We start from the raw sequence: 15,107 nt of genomic DNA on the forward strand, positions 1-15,107 counted from the left end.
CCTCTACCATACACATGCTGCTTGAACAATCAGACCCCTCTATGTGCAGTCCTTGGTTGGTGGTTGTGCAGTATTACCCAATTTCGCAAGATAATTGGTTAGCCTCAAAGGACAATGATACAGTGTTTGGTGTTTTTCCAGACACTGATTTCCATGTCTTCAGTCATTCAATCATAGATTAACTCTTACGACTCTTGTCTTTGCTAGGCTAGAACAGTGACTACCAAGAACCTGAAGTGTCGTATGAAAATATGCTTTTATAAACAGGTACTTGAACATTTCTTTGAGCGTCATACAAGAGCTGGTAAAGTTACCAATGCTCTACTCATGATTCTCCACCTAACATGTGGGCATTCTCTCTGTTTACTGCTCTATTCTTATTAGATAGGCAGTGGCTTCCGTTTTTACCATATGAAGAGTAAGCTTTAAATCTCATTTCTCCCCATATCCTTTCTCACTTTCATTCCTGCATTCAAGCAGAAAAATTTGGTTTGTAATTTTCACTTGAGGGGATGGAGAAAACAAACAAATCCAAATACAAGTTTAGGTCCCTCAAAGGTGGATCCTCTAAATAATATAGAAGGGAAGGAAAAGAAATTGAGAGGGAATGAGAACATAAACCCCAAAGGGCCCAGGAGACAGAGACCTAGTGTTTGTTGATTGGAAGAATGATGGGAAGTAAGTGGAAACTGAGAGTGGCTTGTGAGACCTGAAGGAAAAGGGGATTAACCCCATTTTCTACACAGAGACACTATGGAGAAGCCCAGTAAGGGTAAGGTTGTGGGTCTCAGAAGAAATGTTATAGAGAGCTCATTGCTTTCTATGTGTCTAAGCAACAACAAGAATCATGAAACCAAAGGAATGTTGGGGCAGCTAGCTCAGTCACATAAGACAATGACAAGCTCTAAGTCATGTAAAGATTATGGACAGAACAATAGTCTGTACACACCGTTGCACTGACACTACAAGGAACAAATAAATTGGAATTGGGCAGTGGAATAGGGGCCTCAAATATACACAAAAACCTCCTTTAAAAATTCTTGAGGATGATGGTGCACACCTTTAACCCCAGCCCTCTGAGGGCTGAGACAGGATCACCATGAATTCAAGGTCTGCTTGGTCCATAGAGTGCAGTTCAGGACAGCTCGGGTTACACAGAGACATCCTGTCTTGAAAAACCACACACACACACGCACACACACACACACACACACACACACACACACACACACACATTCTTGAAATACACCCGTGTACCATCATATCCCTTTGATAGAGTAAAGATCTTGAAGTACAGTTTGACAAGTACATAAATGGTCCAGCAGTGGGAATCTATGGGGTAACAGAAAGGCTTCCTGCTTAGACCCAAGTCTTCACTTTGCTCAAAGTTCTGGTGCTTTACATGAAAGCACCAGGTATCGCAGAGTGAGTGGATTGTTGCTCAGTGAGAAGGGCATTCTATCTATTTGCATTCCAAAGTTAGAATATTCTTCAGTTTATTCACGACTCCATTAATCTAATTTCAAAAGAGAAGACTCGGACTGAAAACAGAGGTTATTCCCATTTCAAACAAGCTCCTCAGGCGTGATGAGTGAGCAGAGCACACAAAGGTTAGACTTTGTTGCTTCTTTTCCTGCTGGAAAGAAGTATAGTGAAGGTCGTGCTATGCAGTTTCCCATACAGATGAATGCACATAGCTGGGACTGAATAGAATGAATTGTTTTGAAGAAATGGGAAGTAACAGATATTTTATGTATCATGGACCAGTGTATCTCCTGGGGTAACAGAACAGTTCAATAGTATTTGTTTGTATCTTGCCGTTCTTTACAGAGTGAATGACTGAGTAGGAAATATCATAGCAACCACCAGACCTAGCCAATCACAAATCCCAAACACCATTCTACAACAGGAGAGAGCAGCATTGACGTTATGGAAGTTCTTCTGCCCCAGGAATTTCCAGGACATCTGCTAAGTCAACCACATTCTCACAAACATTATGGCCTTGAATGTGAGTTTTTGCAACAACGTATTTGTTCTCAAAATGTTCCAGCTGAGAAGGCTACACCAAATATCCCCTCCATTCTGCAGATGGCTAATTGGAAAGGCAATATTTTTTGTGGAGACCAGTTTCTTCCAACATTAGACATTTTGACAGCATGAACAAATAAGGATTGGGTTTTGTGTTACATTTTCTCATACTCGGTAAGAAAATTATTATGGGTTATTAATTTTAAAAAGTATATTTTAAACAAGCCAACAATTTGTTCTTTCTTTGAAATTGTAGAGGGAAAATGGTAAATCCAGAAATGTTTGGTGGTTTTAAGGATGGCTACTGCTCTCTTATCTGACATGAAGATGAAGAGGTTGGGGAAGTTCTTAAACCTTAATTTATATTATTATTTTCATCTTCACCAATGACGGGGTGTGGCACACCATTAAAGTGTATGGATGAAAATATGCTTTCTCTTATGTGTATCCATTCACAGCCAATGGGGATACAAATAAGACATTATTATCACAGAAAATGAAACAAAATGAGCAAAACTCCACCACTATATTTATTTCTAGAAGCCTGGGTTGGAAGTAAGGTCATTGCATGAGCAGTTGTTCAAGTTTTGGAGAAGTTGGTTAGGACCCTAATCTAATATACCTGTTGTCCTCATGAAAATAGGAAAAGTAGATCCAATCATGCCATAAGGAGAACACATACATGAAGGCAGAAATGAGAGGCTGCTCCTCTAAGCCAACCAGCTATTATAAGTCATCAGAAGCTTGGGGAGAGGCATGAGCAACCCTTTGAAATGGCTCTGGCTAGAAACCAGCCCTGGAAACAACCGTTATCTTGAACTATGTCCTCTAGAGCTCTGATATAACATTTGTGCTTTTTAAAGCTGTCTTTTGTGGTGCTTTGTTACATTTACCTTCAGAAACTAGTATATGAGGTGATTCAGATACATTGACATGGCTTTTGAACTTAAGGCCTCCCACTTTTCCCTCATAGTACCTCCAATATCTCTAAATATCAAGTGAATTAGTTCCTATAAGACCTGATATTTATTAGAAACTGCATGTTGGAATATATCCATTATATTATGATTTTACATGGAATAAGTATGGAAACAAATTCTGAAGAGTCATGTAAAGGTCATATTAACTCAACTTCTCCAAGTTAGATTGAGGTGAAGGTCTATATCTCAGAAGTGATTCCTTTTGGGAAAGGCATTGCACTTAAAGCCTATATACGTATGTTCCTGCATCTCTCAGTCCAAAGGCACTAGAACTTCTGTGATGCATTGTTGGGAAGCAAAGCATCCTCACTGGGTTGACCACTGTGATGGAGTCATGTTTACTTAAATATCAGCACCATGGATGCACCTTAAGCAGTAATGTGATGTGACTATTGCCTTGTGTGCAGACAATATACTGAAGACTTGATTCAAACAAATGTAATTTTGGGTATAAAATCTGAAAGATGTCTATTATCTGCTAGGTACTTTACTAACTGGTTTACCTATATTATTCCACTTAATTCACAGGATAGCCCACGGGGTTGGCAGCATATTCTTCCGATATTTCCAAGGTAAGAACTGGGCTGTAAAAAGGCTGAGTGCAAAGCTCCTATATTAATTACTATTTTTTATTGTTGTTGTTGTTGCTGTGATAATCCACCAATGTGAGGAATGGAGAAAGCCTGAGTATGTGAAGTCCTGAGTGTGCTGATGACATGAGCTGGCCATGTCAAGGACCAAAGCTTCAGACCCATGGACAGTGGGCAAAGCCTCTTTCCCATGGGAGGCTCACAGGAATGGAAAAGCCTGAGTGCACATGTTGATATTGTGTGCAGAACATGTCTATCATACCTTTCTCACCACGGATGCTTACCTTCTGAAGACTGATCCTTTCAGAGACCACTCTACAGAGGTGAGCTAAAACTGCCTTCTTGTTTATCTAGATGCAATAACCTTGCCTCCTCTTCAACTGTATACAGTAATCCTGCTTCCCTAGTCAACTGTCTATAATAAATACACTGAACTTCTGCGGTTCTGCAGCTTCTCCATCAGAGAGCCCAGACCAACTCATACCAGCTTTTCTGTACATTTTCATTATTCCTTTGAATAATAAAAGGACAATACCATGAGCTGTGCAGGACATGGTGCACCATGCCCAAGGCAAGTTATAAGAGAGAGTATGTATTTAGGCTTGTGGTTCCAGATGGCTAGAGCCCATGATGTCAGAGCCAAAGCATGGAAGCAGGGGCTAAAGGGTGAGTACTCACTTACTGAACTGAAAGCACAAAGCAGAGAAAGTGAACTGGGAAGAGCACAAAGCTTTGAAACCTCAAAGTCTGCCCCCAGTGACATAATTCATGCAGAAAGATCATATCTCCTAGAACTCCTCTAACAGTATTCAAATGCTAAAGTTTAGTGGGGAGGATACTTTCATTCACACCACCAGTTTCAGAATAGACAAACTCGTCAGTGGTAGCACACGTGTGTAAGCCTAGGAAGTACAACACCAACACTTCATTGCCTTTAGAAATTACACTTTCTTCCGAAAGACTGCAGGCCCATATAGAAATACTTCATGTATATATTTAAAATATAAAGCGAATCTGTAAAACTATACTGAACAAATTTGTTCTCGGTATCATGTACTCGATAGACAGAAGGCTAGCAGCACTCTGGAAGCTTCTGTGTGGTTTTGCTGTGAGCATATGTCCTCAAACACTACCTTTCCCTCTGTGTAGCCTTTCTGTGAGCATATGTCCTCAAACACTACCTTTACCTCGACAGGCAGTGCTTTCTCAGAGGCATGGTGGGCAATTTCTTGATCATCTGCAGTTTTATCATCTGTGTTTAAGAGTTCTCAACAATGCTTTCTCTTCTGTTTCTTTCCCCCTCTTTCTTCTCTCTCTCTCTCCCTCCTCCTTATTGCTCTACTCTTCCCTCTCTCCCCTTCCTTCTCCTCTCTGCTTTTCTTTCTTCTCTACCCCATCTTTTGCATCTATTTCTTTCCCCTGTCTCCCATTTCCATTTCCTCTCCTATTCTTCTTCCCTCCTCTTCCATCCCTTGCCTTATCTTGTTCTTCCTCTCTCTTCCCTCCAGCATTCCCAGAGCTTGTCACCAGAGGCTCTGATACTATCTCCTATGACTTTCTTGCTTGAACCTTCTTCTCTCACAGCTTTTGGTTGACATATGACATTCCCAACATATATTGCATCTTATTTAATATTCGCTCCAGCAGATTTCTTGCCCTAGTTTTTGTCTCCTAATCACCCTTTCTTTATAACCTGGGGGTACTTTGCTGGTCTATTTTCCATCATGGTGAGTTTTATTTCTCCCCTGAACTGTGTTATTCAATAATCTAGCCAATCCTGCCCATCATATTATGTTCTTACTTCATTGCAGAATCCATTTATTAATATTAAGGGTCTTAAAGAGTTTTCTAGTGCTATTAATAGTTTCTTTATCATTAGTTTATTCATTCAACACTCAGTGTAACAGATATAGGTAGGCTTAGATTTTTTTCTTTTTTTTTTAATTAGATGTTTTCTTTATTTACAATATCTCCTTTCCCAGGTTTCCCCTCCAAAAGAAAAAATAAAAATAAAATAAAATAAGAAAAAAAAATTAAAAAAAAAAAACAAATTAAAACAATCCCCTGTTCCCTCCCCCCTCCCCTTGCTCACCACCCCACCCTCTCCTACTTCCTGGCCCTGGCATTCCCCTACACTGGGGCATAGAACCTTCACAGGGCCAAGGATAGGCTTAGATTTTTTAAAACCTACTTTTAATCAGTGTTCTCAAATGCTTCAACCCCACTTCTAGCCCATAGTCCAAAGGTAGGGGAGAGAAGATGACAAATAGGACAAGGGGATATGGACCTGTTTAGAAGTAGTTGTTTGGGGGTGATTCCAATCTCCATTTGTTAGGATACCAGTAGTCTAAGTTCACTAGTGTCAGGGTACCAAACACGATTCAGCAGCAGTGGCACAATCCAGCAGAAACAGCTCAGGCCTCTGCTGAATCAGCAGGAGTGACCAGAACCAGTCAGGATGCCAGGAGAAGTTCTTTGCTGTGCCTCTTTCAATGAAGTGAAGATGAGAGAAGATGGGAGACCAAAGATGTCTTGCAAGGCTATCTATGCAAGCACCCTATCACTGTCCATTGAGTCATATTTATACTCTATCCAAACATAACCTGTCACCCCAGGGGTCTTGTCACAGCAAAGCACCACATGAGTCTGCACCAGGAAAACACCAAGTGAGTCTGCATCACATGACGTGATCAGAAACTTCCTCTTCAGATGTAGGTTCTGCATGCCTTCAGCTCTTTGTATCTATAGGCTACAACCCTGCAAATTCAAACACTAGAGAAAGCAATTCCATCTTTATTGACTGCGTGTAGACTTTTTCTTGTCATTCCCTAGATAACACAGCATAGCATCTATTTATATGCCGCTTTAGATTGTGTTGTACACGTGTTATGAGTAATCTTCAAGCTATTTAAAGTATACTGGATGATGAACATGAAGAGGCTAAATGCAAATATGGTGACCTTTTATATAACGGGTTTGCAGATCTGTAGATCGTGGTGTGCACATGAGTCTTGGAACCAAATTTCACAGATACTGAGAAATTATTAAATGAAGCAGAAGGTAAATTTTGCAAAGTCCCTGCCATTGTGATCTTATATTCTGTAGTATAGAGGCAAATACTAAGCAAAGAAGGAAGTAAATGAGGGCATGTCAGATTATAGTAAACATCATGAAGGGATTAATGCATAAATAAGGGTGATGAGAAAGGGATACTTCCTGTGAGCCCAGATAATGTTTTACTCAAAAAGTGCAAAGCTCAGTGGAGATCAGAAAGTATCAACTCCATAAAGCTGCCTTCTGACATACATTCATACATACATACATACATACACACACAATGGAGCATGTACTAGTGTGCAAATGCACACAGTAAACAAATGTAATTATTTTAAGTTCTGATTTTTGAAAACTACAGAGGACTTCCTATGGTTTTCAAATCTCCAGTAAGATAGGACAGGTAGTACGAGACTGGATCTGAATAAAACTATGGAAAAGAGAGAGTGAGGAAAGAGAATAGCTAAGAGTGTTAAATTTACACATAAGACTGTCTGGGACCTGCTAATGAATTTAGATTTGTTTTTAGTTTTTAGTTTTTTCCATAGATTCAACTGGATACCCCTGTAAAGCTGCAAAATAGAAGAGATCTGTATTTACTTATTTATAGCTCTTTTCTGTATTGCCTGTGAATTTTTTAAGGTACATGTCTGTCCCCTAATTAGATGGTCAGTTTCCTCTCTGTTGATGCTACTAATGTTGTTGGAAGCGCTGTTGGATGTCATTTCAAGGCTGTAATTACACTAACACTTTATTTTAGTTTTTAGCAGTTAAACTTTTCTGAGAGCTCTGAGTATACTTGAAAACCCATCAATTCTGTAAAGTTTCAATTGGACACCTGAAGTACCTTTGTGCGGTTATTACACCGTCAACAAACACAACCTGCCGTGCAAGCAACAGAGAGAAGTGCCAAAACACTCGTTAGCTGTTCAAAATCTAAAGTGTGTCTTCTTTATGATTAGGGGTGACTTGATGAGAGTTGAATTCCCACTGACCTTTCCTGCTCTTCTCAAAGCAAAGCTTGCAGAGCCCAGAGAAGAGCTGAGGGTTCTGATGAGAACTGACAGAAGGAGCCATTGACTCTCCAGCTAAATTCCTTGGGACTTTTGTATCATCTCCATATAGTACGTGCTTTTGAAACTCTTTACACAGGTGAAGCAACTGTCAAGAAGTGAAAATGAACCTGAACAAATTTATTGGTGCATACAAACTAAGACATGAATGTATTAGGTAGGGAGAGGGCTCTGTTAAAAACAAGGAGGAGTTTTTGTTCTCTCTCTCTCTCTCTCTCTCTCTCTCTCTCTCTCTCTCCCCCCCTCTCTGGAAATGGCAGCATGTATTTGGCTATGAATACTTGATGTGATTGATATTTAGGTTGCTTCTTATTATCCAAATAAGTGACAAAGTGCCATGTAAGTTGAAAGAATGACATGTAGCTTTGTGAAGCCAGCATGCTGGGAATAAGGCCTTCAAGGGCTGCTCTCAGGCAGAATGCGTCTGTATCTAAATGACGTATGTATCTGTCACTGTGTGTGTGTATGTGTGTGTGTATGTGTGTGTGTGACTGCCTGGTTGTGTGTGTGTCTATTGTATATTTCTGTTTCTGTATATCTGTGTGTCTATGTAAGGCTATATCTATCATCTTTATCTGTATTAATCTTTATTTCTATTTATAACTATTATCTATCTCTTATCTATCTATCTATCTATCTATCTATCTATCTATCTATCTATCTCCTATTTCTCTCTACATATAAAAATACACACAGATATATATATATATATACACACAGTGTTAAAAATTGACATATTTACATATGTGTGTGTGTATGTGTGTTTGTTTGTTTGTTTGGATATAATTAAGTTGGGATGGGGAGCCTGATGCTAGAAACTTGGGATTCCTTACTTTATAGGGGCCCAAATTTTTTTTTGCCTCAGGAAAGGACACTAATACACTAATACACTGATCACACCCCATTAGTCCTCAAAGTTGCTAATGAGCCGGATGTCCAAAAGGGAGTGCTCCCTTTAAGTGTACAATTTACACTCATCAAAATGACTTACAAATGGATTGTACTTAAATGGCTCAACCAACCACATAGCTGCTCACTTGACCCTTCCAGAGATGTCAATGACTCATTGCTCTAAGAGTAGTCTGAAAACACATGGGTCAGAGGATGCTTGCAAAAATAATTTTAAAAATGCTCCTTCAGAGATGGGATTTGGGAGAAAATAGTAGTCTTCCAATTGACTGGCAGATACTCTTCAATGTTAAAAAACGACATTTTTCTGGCATTGTGATAGTTGCTAGGGATGCAATGGTGAACAAAACATAAAGAGGTACTGTCTCCATGGAACATTCTTTCTCCATGTAAGAGTCTCTCTCTCTCTCTCCTCTCTCTCTCTCTCTCTCTCTCTCTCTCTCTCTCTCTTACACACACACACACACACACACATACAGAGAGAGAGAGAGAGAGTCATAGAGAGAGTCACAGAGAGAGAGAGTCACAGAGAAATAAATTCATGGGACAGTTGTATTTAAGGCCTATGGAGGAAGCTTGGCTGAAGATAAAATAGTAGAAGAAGCAAATATAAAATCAAAGAGCAGATGTAATTTGAACACATTTAGGTAACACATGCCTTTGAGGAAGAAGTTGTTGAGACTTGAAGTGAAAGGATCTAGTTGTGTAAATGTAGAATTAGAAAGTGGGGGAGCCCCCATTTTTGTCCCTGAGTTTCCTTTAGACAACAAAAATTCAGTTAAAAATTTTGAGATGGGTGGGTGGCCCCATCCCTCAACTGGGGGCCATGCCTATCTACAGGAGGTGATCTCTTCAGGTTCTATCTCCCCTTTGTTGGGTGAAGGAAAAGCCATCCAGGGACTTCCCCATTTGCAGACACCAAACCCCCACATTATTGCTGATGCCAAGAAGAGCTCCCAGACAAGAGCCTAGTATAGTTGTCCTCTGAGAGGCTCTAGTAGCATCTGACTAAGAGATGCAGATACTTAACATTTGATAGATAGATAGATAGATAGATAACATTTGAAATGTAAATAAATAAAATAACCAACTAATAAAATTTAAAAAGAAGAAAAAAGGGTGGGGTGGGCTTCCAATCTGAAAGGCCAGCAGAGCTGAAGGTGAGAAATACTAGGTGTGGTTTTTTCTTTAAGAGTGTTTTACATATCTATCTATCTATCTATCTATCTATCTATCTATCTATCTATCTATCTATCTATCTATCTATCTATTTATCTATCTATCTATCATATGTCTATGGTATGTACTTGCATGTGTGCCATAGCAAGCCAGAAGACATGCTGAAGTCAGTCTTCTCATTCCACTATGTGGGTTCTGATGATCAAACACAGGTCATCAGGCATGATGGAAAGCTTCTTCACCCTCTGTCCTTAGCTTTAAAAAAGTCAAAGAAAAACATCCTTGAACGTGAGGTGACAAAAAGCTTTAAAAAGGTTTCTCTGTGCCTTCTTCCCATAGGATTCTAGTTTGGTCAGCATATTTCAATATGATCCTAGCATAAGTTGTGTGGTCACAGAAGCAAAATATAGATAATTTGTGTGTGTATTTGTGTGTGTGTGTGTGTGTGTGTGTGTGTGTGTGAGAGAGAGAGAGAGAGAGAGAGAGAGAGAGAGAGAGAGAGAGAGAGAGAGAGAGGGAGAGAGGGATTAAAGGTTTATACAATGGTGTTTGGGGTCAGTCTTGACACTACAGTTTGATCAAATTTATCTTTTCTTCTTCAAATATTCACAATTCTATTCATAGAGTCACAGAGATGATCACTGTGGGTAGTGCACAAAGACAGGTGATCCAAACCCTCCACGTTACAAATTCCACATTATTAAAGAGTCAAAGCAGTGCCAAATTTCAAGCAGGAATTTCGGAGGATCACAGGCTTCACTCTGGATTTTTGTTGTTTGATGGCCTGAAATCGCTTCCCATTACATCACCTTGAAGCCTGTTTTCTAAGACACTAACAGATGAGCTTCCCACTACCTTAAAGTAAAACATATGTGCCTGGAGCATAAAGACACATTTCACCTTCATTCTTATCTTGGTCAAACAGTCTGCCATCCTATCACCTTCTGTCCAGCCCCGGCTTAGTACTGCTGCAGTCCGCGCTAAAGCCTGGGAGAGGGGGCAGCATTGGGAATGTTTTACCGGCCATAGGCATAAGCCGTTATCTTCACCCCGTGAAAAATTGCCCGATTTCTCTTGATAAAACCAGACGTGGGCTTAGAAACATTACTTAAAAACACAACTTCAGATGCCTGAGTCCTCACTTCTCTTTCTTTATCACTCGCCAGAGCCTTTGAGAATTGGAGAGGAAGAAGGCAGTTCCTTGTAATGAAATGCACTTAAAGAGAGAGAAGTGTTAGATTTCATTTTTGAGGCACAGCTGATAGAAGCATTATCTCTAGAGGACATATTCAATCAAGAGCCCGAGATGCTGAAGCAAGCACAGATTAACAGATGATAGAAAAGAGTTTCCTCTTACAACTGAAGCACCCGCTTGCCAGGAGGGCCTTCACTTCCCTTAGCTTCCCTGTTCTCTGGGTCTCTAGGAGCATGCATATCCGGGTGGACTTCATGTCTCCTTTAAGTTTGGTGTGATTATTCCCTGGGTATCCTTAAAGGGTGGCCTTGACATTTCAAAAAGCACTTGCATTCTCTGTGCCCATCCCATGATCCATTTTCTCAGCCTTAATTCTCCCAGGCCGCTTAGCACAAGCCCTATCTCTCTAAATGCTCGATCGCTCTACAGATTCTTGTACACTTGTCCCGTTTCCAGCCTTAACTCTGGGTATCCTTATCATATTTTAGGACCCAATTCACATTTCAGCTTTTCCACCAGATTATAAAGATTACTATAAATTTAATAAGATTATAAAGATGCTATAAATTTAAATTCCCAGAAAATAGCCCTGTTAAATATTTAACAGAACTGATTGGCTGATCCTAGAAAGCCAATGTTATAGGTTGGGAACCAAAATTATCTTTGGCTATATTTTGTCACTTTAGTAGCTACTTATTGCCCACCTCTCTGCATGGCCTGTCATTTTAAATAGACCCCCATTCCCACCAATCCAAAGGCTATATGTCATAACATATGAGGTCTCTAGGTCAGATTTCCTTGCTGTGCTGTAATCCACCTAACTGTTGATTTCCCAAGAGTATTTTAAAAAGGGTCTTGATCTATGACTTGGCTTGTGTTAGTATAAAAAGGGACCTGGTATCTGTGGGAACCTGAATCAGTGTTCTTGTTCCATGGCCTCTCATTATTTGAGGCTCTGAAATCTGTAAGTTTTGTGGTTTCTGCTTTTGTGCTTCACATCATCACTACTCTGTTCTCAGATCATTTTCTTACCATTTTCCAGTTCCTGTGTTTTTACACTCTTCAGTGGACATAGGGTCTGCTTCCCTTTCAGACTGGAAGTCTCTGAGCATAGGGCAGGATTGTTTATTGCTGTTTCTTTTAGAATGAGACTGTCCAAAACATTTACTGAGTACATTCCAGTGAATGTAGGGAAATAGAGAAAGGAGGCCTAATAATGCTTGCTCTTTTAGAATGTCTATCCTAGTGTATTATAATGCTATACAGGGAACATAGAAGTAAACTGATGATGAACTTTAATGTACTGCAAAGCAAACAAACAGTGTTTCTGCATAACAGAGTCTCTGGGAAAGAAGATATTTATTAAGATAGGGCATAGAAAAAAGTTTCTGTGTAGTGGTAGAAACGGTAATGTGACTAGCCCAGTGGAATATTCTGGAGAGTGGAAGCAATATATTCCTAAGGTGGGATAACGGTTTACCATATGTGAAGTATATGGTAAAAGAGAAAGGTGAGAATAAAAGGTGAACTTGTAGATGGCCATCAGGGCATCGAGAGAAAGGAGTCTGGATTCTGTCTTAAATGCAATGGGAAGCAGGTGGATTGGCAGGAGATAATGTATGATTTATATTTCTCAAGGTAACACAGATATTTCTTGAATTAAACTATCTCTTCAGAAAACGAAAGCTTATTTACTGCAGCGAGATCTGATGGTCACACAGTTTCTTTATGCGATACACTTGCAGAGCCAGCTAGGACTTGTTGGGTAAAACTAGGAAACTTAACAAATACCTGATTCAAAATTTTCATGTGCATTGTCATGGCCAGTTAGCTTTAATTGTCTTATCTCTTCTAATTTATGAACAGGGTTTGCTAAACAATCTTCTAGTGCAAAAAGAACATTGGGGAATGGGGTGATTTTTTTTTTTTGTTTGAGTGTGGACTTCTTTAATTGAATTCACAAAGTACATTTTACAACACAATAGCATGATAACTTATCCTTGTAATTAAAATCTCCTTTTACTATATTCCTTTATTCATCCACGGTTACCCCTCATAAGTGCAAGAAATTCTTTTATTGTTCTAAGCAGGAGTCTGCTTATGTCTATGAGTCATTAATTTAACTTTTTAGATATTTTTATAGTGTGAGGGACCTTTACTGGCCCTTCTTCCACTACAATGAAGGCGTGAGCTGGTACAGGCTTTCCACAGCCACTCTAAGGAGGAAGAAAGAGGACAGGAATAACAACTCTTAGATCCAAATATCAAGATATTTTACATTTGAAAAAACACTGTTTTCGAAAAAAAAGTTCTCTGATAATAGTTCAGTGTGGAAGAGTAAAGTTCATTTATTAATGCTTTTGTGTAGCTACAAAGTTTGGAAAGCATTCACCCTAGGAAAACCACCTACAAGGCAAGCTGCAATAAACCATACGTTGGAGAGAGATTCAACTAATTGTCAGAAAAGGGAAGGAATCTGCAAGCGTGATGTCTCTCTCATTTCTAATTCTATTCTGCCTGATTAGATTAGTATATGTGCTGATCAAATTGCTGATCTAGACACTCCAGGGTAGACTTCTAGGTCTGAGGTTGTCTGGAAGAAGGGTCTGCAAGTGTGGCACATGGTGAAATATGTTATGCAGTTAGCCTGCTGAAATTTTGAGAACATTTGAAAATAACTTTTTTTGTCATGGCAATCACTACAAACTATAAATTATTAGATGCATATTAATAACCTGTAACGCTTTCTGAAGCAATCCAGTAAAACTGAGTTCTACCCAGTCCTCGCAACGCTTGTTTTATTGGCAACATTTTATCTGTGGGTTGTTGTTGAGACATTTTTACTGTTGACCAGATGGGGTAAGATTTTTACATAACTTAAAACATCTGCTCTCAATGCGGTCCAATATGACCATCTATTTATATCTTTGAATTATATTATTCATTTCCCTTTAAATGATCATGAAAATGCCTTCAGAAGGACACATTCACATGGTATTTGCCAAAGACATTTAACTTTTCTGTTTTTTTGTTCTTATTTATCTGGTATCAGGTTAAGCCATATTGCAAGTCAGGAACATAGTGAAATATTTAGATAGTTCTCTTACTTTTGAGATATTTGATTTCATAAATCAACTGCTGCTAAAGTCTCCCCTGCTTTTGTGTCTACACCTGCTCAAAGGCATTTCACTGTAAATTCAAAATACAGAAAGCTATTCAGGGTGTGACAAGGATTTGATACACAGAAAAAAATGTGTTAAGAAGCACCATGGGAATTGAGTGGACCCCCAAAGAACAGAAGAAGGAAAAACCACATCTTCAATAGTTGTACAGTTGCCTAGCAAGTACAAAACCCTGTGTTTCCCCTCCCCCCACAAAGGACTGCAAAATAATTAAAACAAAATTTGCTTTTTGAAACTTGCATAGGTCAGAGGTATACAGCCAAAGTCAAGACCTATTTGCTGTACAAGCCCTGAGAGAATACTATGCTGAGAGTCCTCATTTTCTGAATTTTGAGAGCAGTTTTTGTTGTCCCTGAGAATGTACTTTCCTAACCTCAGTCTCACTCTGCATCTTTATGTGACACCTGTATTAGATGCCATCTTTGGTGTTGAAATAAAGAAAGAGAGAAATAAGATTACCAACTCAGATTCTGAGGTAACTAATAATAGGTATTATTGTTTGAGTTTCAAAACATTTCTGCATGTGCTCATCAAACTTTGATGTCTCATTTCCATTTTACAGATGGAGAAACTAAGGCTTAATGAGATTCGGTGATCCACAAAAGTCAAAGGCTCTGGGCATTCAGAACCCAGTCTCTACCTTTAAGAAGGGCTTCTCTCCTTTCACCTTGTCAAGTCTGAAGTATTGAGTTCTTGGGAAACCCCACATGGCAGCATTCATGCCCACACCTTCAGAGGCAAAAGTCACACTCTCCCTTTGCTCACAGTTGGAAGAGGGACCTGCAGAGCAGTTTCTCTTGCACTCATTGATCACATACATATGGGGCATTAAGCCCATTCAAAACGATGCTCTGTCCAAACCTGCCCCTGTGAGTGTGACTCTATACTGTTTTTGTGCAAATATAATTAAAGATCTC

The 15,107-nt window shown here is 39.4% G+C and overlaps 1 long non-coding RNA gene across 3 annotated transcripts in view; it reads left to right on the forward strand.

The window, feature by feature from the left end:
- Positions 1–2,191, forward strand: part of LOC116085082 — a 180,541-nt gene extending 178,350 nt beyond the window's left edge. For all 3 annotated transcript variants that reach the window (XR_004116406.1, XR_004116407.1, XR_004116408.1), the window contains one exon: positions 1,831–2,191. This is a non-coding gene — a long non-coding RNA (uncharacterized LOC116085082). The remainder of the gene's footprint in view (positions 1–1,830) is intronic.
- The last annotated feature ends 12,916 nt before the right edge of the window (positions 2,192–15,107 follow it).

Source organism: Mastomys coucha, unplaced genomic scaffold (assembly GCF_008632895.1).
Source record: "Mastomys coucha isolate ucsf_1 unplaced genomic scaffold, UCSF_Mcou_1 pScaffold9, whole genome shotgun sequence".
Classification (NCBI taxonomy): domain Eukaryota; kingdom Metazoa; phylum Chordata; class Mammalia; order Rodentia; family Muridae; genus Mastomys; species Mastomys coucha.